Raw genomic sequence first — 14,726 nt, 5'->3', positions numbered from 1 at the left:
GACAGGTTTGATTAGGGTTCCTGCAAATTAATTAATACTTTCGACAAGTCTGAAAAACTTAACGTTCTTGTTCGAAGAAATTTCTAGCGAGTCTTTATACTCGTTATCTTACCACTCTTCGAAGACGAAGATGATTAGGTCGAAAAAGATGAAGATTGAACATTTCATTTATTCTTTTTATATTTTTTCTTTGTATTTCTCTAATCGTAAAGTTCGTACTACGTACTGCCTTTACGATTGCGGGATTGTATTAGGATATTAGGCCCATTAAGATCAGCTACCATTAGGGTTTACTGTATTAGGGTTTTGATTTCGGTACTATAAATAAATGTATTGTTATCCTAAGATTCACAACTATCAATAATACAATTCCCTTCTATGCAATTCTCCCTCTCTAATCTTCACCTGGGATCAGAGCCTCTTTCTTGAGGACTCTAAGCAAATCGTTTTCCGCTTTCTTGCCGGTGGGCGACAATATGTAATGCCCACCGGCGGGATTCCATTACCTATGCTTTAAAAATTATTTATTAAAAAAAATACAAAACTTTTCATTTGTTCCTGCATTCTTCAGAAGCCTAATTAATAATGGTAGTATGGCGGCGTTCTTGTTGTGTAGCTATTCTATTTTGCTACTGGGTCCTTCTTTTACAGCAAAATTTAGAGGTGGACATGTATATCACACATGCACCCTTTAAAGAATCTCCTTTTCCTTGCGGATATGATATCAGCCCGTACAAGTTTATATTTTCCCAGGGATTCAATGCTTTCTTCAAAAAAAAAAAAAAAAAAAAAATCTTTTCTTTGAAACTTAATTAAAAATCTTCGATTTCGTTCACGGTGGTACCCAAATTGATTTATTTGGAGTTCGAAAAGTTTGACGTTCTCCAAATCTTTAAATTAATGGATAATTTTCCGTTTTATTGATATTTGTGAGGTTCGATTAGGGTTCCTGCAAATTAATTAATACTTTCGACAAGTCCGAAAAACATAACGTTCTTGTTCGAAGAAATTTCTAGCAAGTCTTTATACTCGTTATCTTACCACTTTTCGAAGACGAAGATGATTAGGTCGAAAAAGATGAAGATTGAACATTTCATTTTTTTCTTTTTATATTTTTTCTTTGTATTTCTCCAATCGTTAAGTTCGTACTACGTACTGCATTTACGATTGCGGGATTGTATTAGGATATTAGGCCCATTAAGATCAGCTACCATTAGGGTTTACTGTATTAGGGTTTGGATTTCGGTACTATAAATAAATGTATTGTTATCCTAAGATTCACAACTATCAATAATACAATTCCCTTCTATGCTATTCACCCTCTCTAATCTTAACAATCTCGACTTCCCTAAGGCCGGTTTTATTGATCTCTTGGGTTTGCCATTGTCTGTTCTTCTGTGCTGCAACAGAGTGTTGTCGATTTGTGGGGGTAAGAGGAGGTATGAGCATGAACATGAGAAATCACTGCTCCCTCCAGAAGTTAAAAGTCTTGTGAAGGAGGAATCTTCGTTTACTAACTTAGGTATTTGGAGCAAAGTTACGTTTTCTTGGCTTAATCAACTTTTTAGAGTTGGTAGAATGCAGTTGCTTGAGTTATCAGATATCCCACCTGTTCCGGAATCAGAGACTGCAGAAAATGCTTCATCTTTGTTGGAAGAGTCGATTCACAAGAAGAAAACATATGTGTTTTCTTTACCAGAAGCCATTTTTTCCACCATTTGGAGATCGCTGCTGGCCAATGCTTTCTTAGCCTGTATGTATCTTCACTTACCACTTTTGATCATCCAGGAATTCCAACTGATGCGTGTTACATACACCACCGTCTTCTCAGATAGCATTTCCATCAAACATCTCTGAAATAAGAATAAGCACAATTAAGAAATGTACAGTTCACTAGTAGTGCCTTAAACTCTCGAAGGCTCGGGAGTGCTCAGCAGTTTGTCTTTTTCAATCATACTTAAACGCCAAAGAACAGCGAAATTTAGGCAGCAATGTAAATGGAAACAATTAAGATGGGTCATAATTAAAATTGGTCTTTAGAAATACATGCTCTTCTGATATAAAAAATGGGATTTTACTCAAGATTGTTATTTAATTAAAACACGCATTATATATAATCATATAATATATAGTATATAGTATATAGTATATAGTATATAGTATATATTTCCTAATTTATATTCAAGTCATGTTTCTATTTTTTTACATGAAAACTCTTACATTTCATTTGACAAAAAACCATTATTTATAAATTATGAAAATAATATAATTAGATTCGTAGTAAAAAATGCTATCATTAAAGTATAAATTCCATATAATTTGCAAATGTTACCTCTATTTCATAGTATGTTATATGTCCCACACGAAAAATAATGTTGGTGAGGTAAATATACTACGTATAAATAATAAAATTGTCTCACATCGAAGATTAGCATAAAGTTGGGTGATCATATGATTATATATAAACAAGAGACATCCCTATAACATAGGTATTAACCCCAAATCTTTTAAGTTTCTTAAGTATTGTCTTAGAAATATCTTGGAAGTTTGTATCACCATCTCCAAAATATGATATATATTTTCTAAATTATATTTAAGTGAAATTTATAATTTTTATATAAAAACTCATACCATTTGACAAAAAACATCGTAAAAAAAAGTATGAAAATTATATAATTAAATTCGTGGTAAAAAAAATGTTATCATTAGAGTATTGGTTTCATATCATTTGCACACATTTTAATTATGATAAAAAAAACAGAAAAAAAAACGTACAAATATTAGTAGATAGTATAGTATTTGCTTATTGTTAAATCGGGTTGGATGTCAAAGTAGGTTCGAAACATATGGTGTATTTCTGAGTATATTATTCGTTCTACATTGAAAAATAATAGAGGTGTTATGAATATAGTACGTAAAAATAGTTGAATTGTCCTACATTAGAAAATTATCATAGCGTGGGATGATTTTATGATTATAAATATGATTATCCTTTAAACTTACTTATCAACTCAGAATATTTTGGGTCTCTCAAGTGTTGTCTTTTTTTCGGTAAAATGTAAGTGTATTAATAATAAAAACGTCACCATACAAGAAATGACGGGGAGAGATGACCCGACCCGACTCTCTTAAGACTTAACCAAAAAACAACGCAGCCCAACAAAATTGAGCAGCACTACCGACATGTCTAGAATCTTATCAACAAAACCAGATTTCTGGACAAATCTCACCAACATCCTAAGACTCCTCCACTGCTCATCCATCATCTTCATCCTCATCCATTGTAAGCCTGCAATCTCTCAATCAGCTCTCTATCTCTTCTTCCCAATTGCTCCTGAAAACTTAAGGTACGATTCGTAACCTCATTAATAATCCCATTTGTTACTTTTTCCGGCTTAAGCAACACAAGATTATGCTTGCACTGGTTCCGTTGTCTCCATATGGCATAAATTGAGGCATTTACCAGAGCGTTTATGACCTCTCTTCGTATCCCTGAGCCGGATAAACGCTTACGCCATTCAGTATGATTGTTTGCAGGTATGATCTCCCTGATCTGATTTCCAATGAGTGCAATTATCCTGGAGCTATATTCGCATTCAAAGAATAAGTGGGATTTCGTCTCGAGTCCATCCCACGATCGTAGCGAGTATCATCATCACCAATCCCAAATTTATGCATTTTGAAATTGGTTTTAAAGGCTTTGTGAAAGTAAATCCAGGCTATGAAACCATGTTTGGGGGACGTGTACTTGGTCCAGATTAGACTGTGCCATTGAACTCTTCCTCCCTTATTTCTGATAAAGTCATAACCTTTAGCAATCGAATATCCTTTCCCTATATCCATTGTCCAGATATTCTGCTGATAGGATTCCTGGTATAGGGATTTGATCTGGCATATTTTCCTCCAAGACCAGCTAGAATTACTAGAAGGACTATAATCCAACCACGGCTTACCTTTTATGTAGACTGTGTTGACCCACCTCACCCACAAATGATCAGGCTTGGTAGCTAGCTACCAGACTAATTTTCCAACGGCCGCTTTGTTCCAATCAATGGCACGATTCGGACCTAAACCCCCTTCACTCTTAGGTCTCAGATTTTTTCCCATGAGACAAGAGGTGACCTCGGGTAGTCCACCCCCCATCCCATAGAAAATTTCGCAAATAGCCTCAATCCTATTGATCACACCAAAGAGGTAGTATGAAGATACTAGCCCAAGAATTGTAAAGGGTCTTAAGGACACTGAATCAAGATCACCGCCAAAGATAGGATAGCTTCCTGGCTCCTAAATTTACGATTCTCCGGACAACTTTATCAATGAGAGGCTTGCAGTCATTTACATTAAGTCTTGTGGTTTTGATAGGAACTCCTAGATATTTAAAAGGGAGAGAACCCTCCACCATACCTGAGATCCTTAAGATATCCTGTTTCAACTCAGACTTTACTCCATTAAAATATGCATTAGACTTGCCCTTACTCATATTTAAACCTGATGCTTTGGAAAAAGTTGCAAAGGATCTGAGGATGGTCATAATTGATGAGCAATCTCCTTTGCAAAACAAAAGTAGGTCATCTGCAAAACATAAGATGGGTCGATTTCATTTGTTTGCACATTGGATGATAGTTAAAATCATTTGCCCCAGTAGAATAGGAAAGGATCCTGGAAAGATATTCCATGCACACTGTAAAAAGTAGAGGAGATAAGGGACCACCCTGTCTCAGCCCTCTTTCTCCTTTAAAGAATCCAAACACATTGCCATTAAGATTGAGGGAATAACTAGCTGTTGTGACACATTGCATTATCCACCCTTTAAATTGCTCAGAAAATTAAGGGCACTCAGCATTTGATCCAAGAATTCCCATTCAACAGTGTCATAAGCCTTCTGGAGGTCCATTTTGAACAAACATCTAGGTGAAACTGCCTTCCTTTCATAAAGTCTGATGATATCTTGGCAAATAAGTATATTCTCCATGATGCTCCTCCCTTGTATGAATCCACCCTGATTTTGAGCAATCAGATCAGGTAGAATTCTAGCTAGTCTATTGCACATGATCTTGGAAATGCACTTGTAAATGACATTACAACAAGGTATAGGTCTATACTGAAGCACACTAGTGGGTCTAGTGATTTTAGGAATTAGAGTGACCATAGTAGCATTAATCGATTCGAATGAGCCCCGAGTCAAAGAAGTTCAAGATTGCATCGCTGACTTCCTCTCCTACTATGTCCCAGCTATCCTTGAAGAACTTGCTTGAATATCCATCAGGGCCAGGAGCCTTGTCATCAGGAATATGGAAAACTACCTCTTTTACCTCATCTTTGGTGACAGGGGAAAGAAGAATACTTTTATGAGCATCAAGTACATATATTCCCCCCGCTTCACTATGAACTTATTAACCTTAGTAGTAGAGGTTTTGATCCCAAAGAAGATAGTATAATAGTTCAAAAAAGCATTTTGAATCCCTTCCTGATCACTATGAGTTTTATCCCTATGATCAGTAATTTGACAAATAAAGTTCTTGTTTCTTCGTGCTTTAAGAACTCCATGAAAATAAGCTGAGTTAGAATCTCCTTCCTTCAACCAATGAGCTTTGGCTTTCTGCTTAAGATAGTCCATTTTAGCAATTATACAGAGAGATATAATCTTGATGTGCATCATATTCTGCCGCATTAGACTCAAATCTCCGGGTTTGGTCGAAGCTCCTCCCGAATCGCTTTAACCTAAGCCGTGCAATATCACTGTTTTCTCAATATCGAGAAAATGATTTTTATTGATCTTCTTAAGCTCGATTTCAAAGATCTTGATTTTTAACTACTCTATACATCTTGTTTCCATATACCCACCGCCTCCACACATTAGATACACTTTCCTTAAAGCCCTCAAAGAAAGACTCCACATATTGAAGTACTTGAATGGTTTGTGTTGATTTCCTCCCATGCTACCTTTACTCACTAGACAAGGGTTATGATCAAATAACCCCTCGGGTAAGAAATTAGCCATATATTCGGGAATTGGTCCAACCAATCTTGATTAACCATCGATCTATCTAACCTACTATAGACCCGAGTTTCTGGTGGCGCTTATTATTCCACGTGTAAAAAGCACCGTAGCTTGCATATCCATCACTCCACACTCATGAATACAACATAGAAAGGTTCTATCTCACCTCGAGTCACATTTCCTCCTAGCCTTTCAAAGACTGCAAAACACAATTAAAATCCCCCCAATAGCCCATGGAGCAGTAATATTCCTTGCAATGTGCTTGAGGTTCAACCATAAAGACTCTCTTTCTCCCACTCCATTAAAAGCATAGATGATTGTATAGTAGAATTGCATAAGAGTGAGCTTATTTGTCACCTGAACATGGATAAATTGGGCATCATATTTGATGAAATTAACATCAAACACATGAGGTTTCCATATCACCCAATCTCTACCTCCATGGTGATAAGCATTATTGGTAGAGACACTCCAATCTGAGAAAATTTTATTGACAATACTATGAAGATTACTAGCTTTAACTTTGGTTTCCAATAAACCAAACAAGCCAATATTATTTGAATGTAGAAAATTATTTACAAAACGTTGCTTCACTTCTTTATTCATCCCCCTCACGTTCCAAAAACCAAAATTCATTGATTAATGTTTGGGGGATCATTACCAGTCACACCAATTCCCTTCTTAGGGCTGCAAGTTCCCTTCAATTCTTCCATGAGATGAGGAGAGGCTGAAATATTCCTGCTGTCATCACTCCCCTGCCTAGTCTTTACAGGGGAGATAGTCCCACAAGAAGTATTGGTGATCCTAGTTATAGGGGTAGTAACATTCTCATCCTCATCAGCTGTTTTTTTTGCAACAGGGGATTCAGAACTATTTGCAATCGGTGGAGCAATTTGTACAAAGAGCTTTGTAATCGGCCGCCACACTTTTTGTGCCACAGAGCCTTAGCAACGGTATATTAGCTTTAGTTCTTTGCCTTATTCCTTCTCGCACCGATCTTTTTCATGCCCCAACTGCTTGCATTTAGTACACAAACTAGGCTTCCACTCATAAACAATGTCAACAGAGACAACTTGTTTATTTTCATCTAAGAATTTAATGGACTTTGGGAAACTTTGGCCTAATTTTAATTCAACCATGACTCGCAAACCCTAATCTGGTTTTCAATTCAAAGAGCGAGTCACTTTTGATATAGTTACCAACCAGGTTTGCTAATTTAGGAAGACTCTTACCCCAAAACTTCAAGGGTAGTTTCGCAATCTAATCCAGGTGAAATGCATTTAATCCCGTCCTTGGTAAGTTCAATCTCTGGCTGCCAGGGCTTGAGTATTAAAGGTTTATTGTCAAATAGGAAATATCCACTCCCAAGCACTGCCTGCTTTATTTCTTCAGTTTGAAAACGTGCAAGGAAAACCCCATTTGGTAAGAAAGAGATTTTATCAATCACATATTTGTTCCATATCCTTTTCGAAGCCTTCAAGAACTCCGCCATGGAGGGTTTGCCCCAACAACAAATCCAACAACCGCTGCTTGCCAGTCAAGTTCGATTGAACATCTTCTTGATGAAGTTGCGGCAATTACGGTTCTTCATCAAGGATCTCAATGATTTTGCGTCCATGAATTTGATACCAAGTGTCCTCATGAGAATCATCCTCGTCGATTCTTCATCACAATCCTCAATCACACTTCATTGAAATTAAGCGTGGGGATACCTGTTACCTCGTGAATACTTTTGTAATTTTGGCCTTCTTCAACATCTGGCTTTCCCACAACTTTGGATTTCTCTGAAATAATAGGATTAGAGACAGGTGTTTTTGTACGATGAATATTATTAATCTTTGATGCAGCTTTCTTAGTCATCTTGCCTTGGAACTTGTGCCCTAGAGATGGCGGCTGTTTCTCTCTCCCTCTCTAGAGAACATTTTTTCGATTGGTGATCTTGGTAAGTGTTGTCTTTGAGAGCTCTTATATATTTGAAGTCTCTCAAATATTATCTTAGATATCTCTTACAAGGAGTTTGTATTAACGACACGCCTCAGTTACAACAAAAACATACAAATATTAATCACGTAAATAATTATAAAGGCAATTACATATTAGTGATATTATAATATGATTATTTTAAGACATCTGATAGTATAAATAACTTCATTTATTTCAAAATCATAACTTAAAATAAAATGATGCTAAATATACGTAAATTGGTTATTAATTTGTCATTAATAATGATAATATCTACACTAAGATAGAAAATTTATAAAATAAAATAAAATCGGGTGTTATATAAAAAGATTGTGAGTACACAAGCAAATCAATAATTAGCTTTTTACGTTGATAAATAGTAGAACAAAATATTTTTAACTCTCAAATATAGGTGATTATTATGCCTCATAATATTTGAGTAAGACTAAAACACAACGTTATTTTTAACCATTTTTCGAAATCTTACCAGAAAAAAAAAATATTTTACATTTATTTATACATTTTATTGATTTCTCCATTTCATATTAAAATTCGTGTTAGAAAAAAAATTGAAAATGTGTGATTTAAACAATTAGATTAGTGAAAATACTTATTCTATATTCTTAAAGATCAATAATTGCATAAGCTAGGTGTGTGATCCTATGCGAAATAGTTAAAAAAAAATTATGAAAATAATATAATTAAATTCATGGTAAAAATGTTATCATTAAAGTATAGATTTCGTATTATTTCCACATATTACAGATGATATACTTCTTAGTATGTTATATATCCTAAGTTGAACATATAAATAATAGAATTGCCCCACATCGAAAGATTACCATAAGGTGGGTGATCCTATGATTATAAATATAATGCATCCTTGAAACTTAGATATAAAACCAAAATATTTTGAGTCTCTCAAGTATTGTCTTAGAGAACTCTTATAATATGATATATAAAAATAATGTGAAGAATGTGTTAATTATTATAATACACATTTCCTATATTATATTTAAGTGATGTTTATAATTTTTATATAAACACTTATACATTTCGTTTGACAATAAAGTATCGTAAAAAACAAAAATTGTGGAAATTATATGATTAGATTCGTGGTAATAAATGCTACCATTAGAGTATATATTTCTTATTATTTGCACATATTTTTAATTATGATAAAAAATAGAAAACAAAAATGTACGAACATAGTATAGTACTAAGTACGAAAAAGATGGTGTATTTCTTGATATGTTATTTGTTCCACATTGAAAAATAATATGGATATGGTTAATATATAAAGGATAAAGAGCCGAATATGGGTGATCCTATATTCTTATGACTATAAATATGAGTCATCTTTGAACTTACGTGTCAGCAACCAAAAATCTTTTGAGTCTCTTAGGTATTGTCTTAGAGGTATCTTATTAGAGTTTCTATTATTATCTCTACAAGAGCGAAATTTATTTATTATTTATTTTTCTTACATAAATAAGGGTTTTTTTGTTATAAACTACCTTATATTTAGAGGTATTTGTAAAAATACTACCTTACATTATTTTTTTTGTTTTCGACTACCTTTGGTTTCTTTCTTTTGGTCAATAACTACCTATGCTAAGAGTCTAGACCGAATTGGTCAGTTTCCTGGCTTTAACCTATCTCGCATGAGTCTTTTGTGTTTCAAACTTTCTTAGACCCTATTTTGGGAAGTTAGGATGTACTTACGCTTAACTTTAAGATTTGTTCGTAGTTATTATTGAAATGTTAAAACATAAATTATGCTTATTTGATGTTAAATTGTGTTTGAACGCACTTGATCATTGTTGTTTGGTGTTAAGAGAGTAATGTGAGATAGGTTAATGTCGTTAAATCGACCAAATTTCACCATATTTTCAGCATAGGTAGTTTTTGACCAAAAAAAGAGAAAACAAAGGTAGTCTAAAACAAGAAAAATAATATAAGGTAGTCTTTTTACAAATACCCCTAAATATAAGGTAGTTTTTGACAAAAAAAAAACCATAGAATAAACGGTAGGTGTATATGTATTTATTTTCCATTTTCATTGAAAGAAATATTATAATCATATGTAAACAGGTAATTATATGTAAAAATTAAAGTCTTATAATATTTGTTTTCATTATAACTAAGTTAAATACCTTGCGCAGCGCACCGACTTTCAACCTAGTAATATATTAATATCATCCTAAATTACTAATGTGTATAAACCCCCCTCACCCACCCTCACAAACCCTAATCACTCTAATCCTCACTTTAACTTGCCACTTTTGTCATCTCCTTCCTCCTTGCTAATATACTGAACTCCTAAAATGAACTCACAATCAAGCACAAACTCAGTACAAAAATGGCGGAGTTATAATCATCATCATTCAATGAAACTCAATTACCAATAAAAACCCAACAACAATTTCCCAATCCCTCTTATTCTACCCTAACCCGTTATACAAATGACATTTCCAATTTCACATATGCAATTTGTGGACATGGGGCCACGGGGGCGCTTGGGAAACAAGTGTTTGCATTTGTGCATTCGCCACCAATTTTTATGGGAAATTGGAACCGTTTGAATACCTCATGCCATGTCAAGACACAAAGTAGTGACATGAACACCAAGAATTCGTTACCCTTAGCATTCTATGTCTAGAATGACTCTCGTGGATGCCAATGAACACGGATGTTCACAGAGATCTGGAGTAAGGGGTGAGGGTACGTATTAGGAAGTTCTTTTGATCGAACACCTAATCCCGCCCGCCTCGATAGCGGCATCTACTAATGATTAGGGAAATTGTCTATACTCGATATGTTGTCGATTTAAATTCATGCAATGCAACATCCATTAGATTAATCCTAGTATGTGAGAATTAACTAAGTCGGTGAACAATTAATTTAGCAAACAATTGGGTCGAAGTAGGGATTTAAGGTCAATTACATGTGAAAACATACAAACGTTACAAAATACAATAAAAAATACAATAATTACATCGGGTTTAGCGATTTATGTCGAAAATACTCCTAAAACGGATAATTTGAGAAAAAGAATAAAAGAATGAATCAACGAACAAATCAGTAGGTGATAATACGGTTAATAGTGGATTATACGTAAACTAATTAAACTAGGTCAAGGCAGAACGGAAGTTCAGAGGCAGAAATCAACCTGGAACAGGCGCAGAACGACTGCGCCCTTTGGAAGAGGCACAGCAGATGTTGCGTCTGTTCCAAGGGTGAGTTCTGGCTGTGAAGCCGGAACTGCAAATCGTTAATGTTAATTGATGATTTTAAGGATTTATTATGATATCTAACTCGGATAGAAGTGATTTAATGGATTAATTACATATGAATGAGTCATAAAAGCAATAAAACATGGATGAGACGAAAACAAACGAATTAATTACATGGATGAAAGATTGATTAGTGACATAGGTGAACTAAATAGATTAAATACGAAGAATTAATGACGAATATACCAAAAAATTGAATTCCAGAAACTCAATATGAACAAATCGAATTTCTACAACCCGGATTGAGTTTAATGACGAAAACCCGCAAATATTGGATTATAAGGGATTTAAGTCGGATTTAATGATTAAATTACATGCTAATGAATGATGAACAATGTACATGTGGAATTATTATGCTTTTATGTCAAAGAATTGAGGAAAACAAACGAAAACAAACAAAAGAAAACGAAATTACAGAGGACGAAGGAAGAAGAAAGGAAGCAGGAACTGCGGTAGCCTCACGAAGAGGCGCAGCAGGTACTGCGCTCCTTCGAAGAGGCGCAGCAGTTGCTGCGTCCTTTCTTGGCGGTTATCTTCTGGTAATCCGTAAAAAGGGTTTTAAAGCACGGTTTTAGAAATCGGTTTCAAAAAGTATTTTCGACATAAACCTTACATTAATGATACAAAAAGGTAAATAACAATAAATAAAAGAGATATTTACACCCTCAGACTTACATGTTTGACGAAACGAGATGAACTAAGTTTATGATTAGTGATGCTCGACTCGAATGTAACGAAAGTGCCCTCGTAAGAGGAAAACAATTAAGATTAGTTAAGTTGATTGATTGTGGAGTTGGTCAAATTGGTCGGTCATGCAAACGAGGCTGGTACTAAGAAGGATCCGAGCTTACGTGGTCGAATGTTTAAGCACGTAGGCGTCAAAAAGTAAGAATGTGGTCTAGAATGCAAAGGGAGAAGAAAATGGCGGACACTCGCGTGAGAAATATGAGGAGCGAAGGCTCCTATTTATACTAATCACGTGAAGGAATAGGGTTTTCTGAGAGACTTTGGAAGTGAATCTCGAAAAGATATGAAAAAGATACGAAAAATACGCAGAAAAGGACATGGGAAGAGGCGCAGCAGTCACTGCGTCTCTTGGAAGAGGCGAAGCACCTGCTGTGTCTGTTCCCAAGTGGTTTCCTCCTGCAGAAGAAAGATTTCCGTGTTTGGTTTATGGAATGACGGGATAATCTTATTTTCCTTAATATTTTGTATGAATATTACGGGAAATTGTTTACCAAAGAATAAAAGATTGTGAAAGATTTATAAAATATGGAATAGAAATATCCGGAACATTCCAGAACATTCTGACTCGGGATTTAGCGGTTACCAGAAAATGAAGACGGTTTTAGGCCCGGACTCCAAATGTACTCTAATTAATGTGAAAACGACCGTATCGGCGCGTAGATGACAACTAAGAGGTAGACATCAGTGTTTGAGCAATCACTTGACGATAAACTTACGAACTGTCACAAATCTTTCCTCGTACCAAACATGCGGCCCGATCATCACCGGGTGGTTTGCAGGAGGTGCAGAAATGAGGAATCTACAGAGCCCCCACTTTGACCGAGGCTTGGACAAGGCGAAAGTCAAAGTATAGCCATCAGGTCAATCGAACATTACAACCTGACGACTATGGCGACGCGAGGCGGATCAAGGGGTCTGAACCAAGGACCTGTCGTCGAGAACATTTTAGAGTCTGTCGACTATCGAGGAGGGTCGTTTAAATTCCATTAGACTACGTAAGGAAGCTCGCCAGCCATAAGAAGAGATCATACCTGAAACTTCTTCTCGAGATGCTTCTGGAGGTACATAGGAGCTAAGGGTAAGCGTGGGAGCTAAGGGTAAGCGTAGGAGCTAAGGGATAAGACCTAAAGAATATATAAGGATTGTGCTAGGGTGTGGGGCCCTAATGGAAAGCATCAACGGGAAGGAGGCCCGAATACAATTTCAAATTAAGGGGTAACTAAGGCTTGAGTGTGGGAACTCTACTTGGTTTGGGAACTTCTGGAGAACGACACCTTTATCGAACTCCGCGGGGAAACAAGAAATATTGTGAGTAGCAGGACACAGGCGGGAACTGCTGGGAGAAATCTACTTGGGTTGTTCTCAAACAAACTTCGGAGGGACTTGAGAAGGACGATTGTATGTCGTGAACTCTCGTATTGGGAAACCTTATCAGGAATGTATCTCCGTGTCTCGAGAGGGATTGTCGATCCGCTTACTCTCGCTGGGGGAATATAATGAAGGCGTGTGGAAACACCTGTGGGGAAATACATGCTCGTTGTGACAAGCAAGTTCTTGGGAGCGATAAATAATGTATAATAGTCTGCATTTGGCTTAGAAATGCGGGTCTGAACGAAGAATTATCGTCAAACGGACCAAAAAGATAAAATGGCATCGGGGAAGAGGCGCACCAAAGATGGGCCCACAAACAACGAACTCGTAACGAATTTTTGAAAACTCGTATGGAGGGAAGCTAAGGAAGAGGCGCAGCAAGAGCTACGTCTCTTGGAATAGGCGCAGCGCCTGCTGCGTCTGTTCCTTAGTGTGTCTTTTCTGCGTAAAAACGCGATAAACAGAGGGTTTCGTTCATTTGTTCGAAATACAAATTCATCCATTTCTCTCACAAACTTCAACCATTTCCGCCGAAATTTGATCTAAAAACTTGCATTCTCCATGACTAATCGAGGTATGTATATCATTCTTGTATTAATCTTCTATAAAGGACGAATCAGATCGACAAAATTAGGGTTCCCAACCCTAAAATAACGAAAATTTGGGGCTTTTCCCCCAAATGATCTTGCCTTGCAAAATTGACCATGTAAATGACTAATTGGTAGTATAAGGATCATAACCATGTATTTGTTTCGAATTTTCATTGAGTTTTGAGCATTTGAGTGAAATTGAGACGGTTTCACAGCTAAACCGTAAATTGTTTCGAAAATGGCCTTAGGATTGCCCATTTGCGATGAAACTTGATATTTGGAATCCTTGGATGATGGGTAAACTTTCTACCATCTCGAAATTTTGGTTTGTGACGGCTTTTTCAGGACACTTTTCTAGGGCATAATCGCCGTTATAACAAAATGCTGCCGAAATTTCAACTCGAACCCGTGACTAGGCTTCAACTTAGGCTTGACTTGACCCAAAATATCACATGAGTGATCGGGTTTGTGGGAATAAGGCCAAAGATGGCGATAAAAGAGCGGTTTCGGAGCGTTGAAAACTCGAAACTCCAAATCAAGGCTCGTCGTCACTTGACGCGGCCTAAATTCACTTTAATTTTGCAGGTGACGAGGCTTCTACTTCTGGGAGGGCTCCCATGGAGGTAGACACCGCTGTTGACGCTTCTCGTGCTCTCGAGGAGGCTTTTGCTGCGGCTAGGACAGCCGGGGAGGTTGCTGAGGACGAGATCCTCGAGGAGCAGGTTGCTGAGGAGGAGGAGGCCCCGAGACGGGCCAACG

At 36.4% G+C, this 14,726-nt stretch overlaps 1 pseudogene; it reads left to right on the top strand.

Moving 5' to 3' along the window:
• The window catches only part of LOC141588559 (putative ABC transporter C family member 15), a 65,789-nt pseudogene that overhangs the window by 25,387 nt on the left and 25,676 nt on the right, over window positions 1-14,726 (top strand).

The sequence above is a fragment of the Silene latifolia genome, chromosome 6 (assembly GCF_048544455.1).
Source record: "Silene latifolia isolate original U9 population chromosome 6, ASM4854445v1, whole genome shotgun sequence".
Taxonomy (NCBI): domain Eukaryota; kingdom Viridiplantae; phylum Streptophyta; class Magnoliopsida; order Caryophyllales; family Caryophyllaceae; genus Silene; species Silene latifolia.
This window is presented reverse-complemented; position numbering and strand designations above follow the sequence as displayed.